Source organism: Triticum aestivum, chromosome 7B, assembly GCF_018294505.1.
Source record: "Triticum aestivum cultivar Chinese Spring chromosome 7B, IWGSC CS RefSeq v2.1, whole genome shotgun sequence".
NCBI classification, from domain to species: domain Eukaryota; kingdom Viridiplantae; phylum Streptophyta; class Magnoliopsida; order Poales; family Poaceae; genus Triticum; species Triticum aestivum.
This window is the reverse complement of record NC_057813.1, coordinates 668,575,470-668,578,797: the sequence shown is the minus strand read 5'-3', so window position 1 is coordinate 668,578,797 and position 3,328 is coordinate 668,575,470.

The following is a 3,328-nucleotide window of genomic DNA, read 5'->3' as shown; positions in this document are numbered from 1 at the left end:
CCCAGTGCAAAATGATCGATGCAAGGTACACAAAAGAAAATGTGAGATTCCTCGTTCCTCGAAGAACAAGCACCATTTATTCCATCACCTCCCCTTCCTATCACTCCCCACTCCGCACCACCTGCTCTCTTTTTCACCCCCTCGTCCCTCGATTGATTGCATCCCTCAGACACCACTATCGTGGCTCCTTAATATACGGTGCCAACGAAAGTGGCGCAATTCCTTCCCCGACAATGAAGAAGCTGAGAACTTCCTCCTCACAGGCGGTAAGAACCTCAAAACCCTAGGATAGGATGATGTGGTTATATCATGCCATGTTGATAACTGTTCAAGGGGGATTCAAGATTAGCTTACTGAAATCACAAACCTTGAGCCTTTTTCTTTTGCTCAGACAAATCAAAGTTAGGTTGGGTGTAGAAAGAGAGAAATGATAACATGAGATGGTTACCCATGCATGGAAATCGTGGTACGCATTTTTACCACGCATAAACCAACCAAGATCACTATCGAGGTAAAGGCAACAAGATCATACCCTCGACAATCCATCAACGCAACAAAGATGTTGACGATGTCAATGAAGTCATCTGACACTCATAGCTTGGTTGTACCTTCCAACCGCGAGAGCTTCTCCTCGCAAAGTTCTGCCCGATCCAGCGTTGAAGATTATGATGCCTCCAAGGTATCCACACATACCAAAGTAGAACACCTCAATAACTCATGGACCAACACAAGGAAGTTGTGGGGAATCTACATCAGAGAGAGAGAGAGAGAGAGAGAGATTCTAACTAGAAGGATGACATGGCGCTGCCGAGAGGAGGTGTTAAGGCCTTGATGGCCCCCCGGAACACCCCTTGCCCCTCTATATACTAGATGACCTGTTACGCCATTGATGCAGAGACCGACTACAGCCCTGATGGTAAGTGAACTACTCAGGACATGTTTTTTCCTGGACTGTTCGCAAATGATTTTATTCGTACTTGCCCTGACGATGATCATCTTTTACGAGTGATCCGCAAAGGGGCAAAACACAGATGAAAGCGTAATTCATATTTAAAAAAGACACATTTGAGGTTTTGAAGTCATGTCAAACATGATATGGAAAACTACATGCACTATATTGATTCAACCAACGTGATATCTGTGTGTGAGCGGTCATATACACATGATTTGATAAATTACTTCGGCAAATTGCTATACTTCATCTTCTCTGTTTCCTCTTCCCCTAATTCCATCCCCATAAATTTACAATTTATCTTTGTTGTCGCTGTTTTGTCTACTCCCAGCCAAATACATATGCTCTGAGTTCATGGGTTCGATCCCTGGATGTTGGTTCTCCCTTCCCGCTCCAATCGGCCAGGTTAGCATCCATATCATACACTCCCTCCCTCCCATAATACAAGAATGTTTTTATATTATGGGACAGGGAGAGTATATTACTATGTATCATGCCACTTGCGGAGGACCCCGCAAGGCAAGGTGGGGTGTATCATCGCTGGCCATCACGAGTTCTCACGTGAGGGGAAGAAGAAAGGGGAAAGAGTCGTGCTATGCACACGACAAAATATGCATGATTTACACACGAAAATTGAATCCAGCCGGACAGCATTATCCTGAGAAGGGCACAAGCCGCTGGATGTGCACGTCGTGCACAAGCTGGGCACAAGTATCATCCAAGAAGCAGTTTCGGGAGATAGCTGCTAGCTAGAAGTTTGACGTGAAGGGGAGAGGCAGGGGTCAGCAAAGGCAAGAGGTGTTGATTTTTCTGAATTTCTATCGATGCAATACAGTCTTTCTGAATTTCTATCATAGTGTCGACTGCAGATCGTACGCAGTAGTGGTCTTGTGATAGTAGTGGTCAAAGTGTCAAAGTACCTTTATTTTTGCTTGAGAAAAGTATTACCTTTCGTCCCTCAACTTTTGGCGTACTCTAAATTTGGTCCTTTAACTTCTAAACCGGACAACTTGCACCCCCAACTACTGAAACTGGACAAATTCGTCCCTCGAATCGATTTTGACCGGTTTTGCTGCTGACTCACCCCGGTTTTGACAATGCTGACTCAGATTCATGTACTTTTTAAAATCCGTACTTTTTCAAGCTTCGTGTAGTTTTCAAATTCACATACTTGTTCCAAATATGCACTTTTTTTGGAGAAAAATTATCAATTTAGAAAAAGTACGCAATCTCGAAAAATGTACGTGGTTTTGGAAAAAATACTTGAATTAAAGAAATTACACAATAATTACGCAAGCAGTATGCAAACAGTACTTAAATTGTAAAAATTATAAATGTACGTGGTTCGTCAAACAATACGCTAACTTGAAAACTGTACGCGAATTTGGAAAAGTTCGCGGATTATAAATAAGTACATAAACTTTACAAGAGTTCAGGGATTAGAAACAGTAAGCCGATTTGTAAAAATTAAGCAAATTTGAAAAAAGTACACGAATTTCAAACAAGTTCTCGGATCTGAAAAAATAAGCGGTTTTATATAAAGTATGCGTATTTCAGAAAATAAATGGATATAAAAAGGTACATGTATTTCAATAAAGTTGATGGATTTGAAAAAATTACGCGAATTTGTGTCAGCGACTGTCAAAATCGGGCGAGTCAGCACCAAAACCGGTCAAAACCAAGACAAGGAACAAACCTTGTCTGGTTCCAATAGTTGGGGGTGCAAGTTGTCCGGTTTCAAAGTTGAGGGATCAAATCTATACTCGGCCAAGAATTGAGGGACAAAAAATATACTTTTCTCTTTTTGCTTTGTATCAAACTTTTTTTTTTTGTTCTTTGGAGTTTAGAGTCTGCCCCATCTCAATTTTTTTCTATCTTCGCCACAGTCTTGAGTGTACCTTTGATTGAAATAAAATAGCACTAGCGGCTGTTGTTGTTGATGCATGCAGAAAATTTATTCACATAGTACATGAGCAAATGAAATAGTGATGTTGTAGAATGAACCCATGTACTTAGCAAATTAAACTTGGCAGTGATGAAAAAAGTTCAATAAAAAAACTTAGCAGTGATGAAGACGACAACATCCCAGTTATACATATACGACACTCATCGCAAATTGAGAATAAAATAAAAGTATTGTGCAAAGAAGATGAAGATAGTTTTTATATAGGGAGTACCTAGAACTCATCTAGATGAGATATAATTTGGTCTCATTCACTTTGAAAACAAAAACAAATACAACCCACGTCAGCACACACGCATCTTATAGCATCACATCCAATGGCTATAAAAGGTGAATGAGACCAAATTATATCTCATCTAGATGAGTTCTAGCAAAACTGTATCTTTTTTGTAAATAAGAGATAAATACACTGA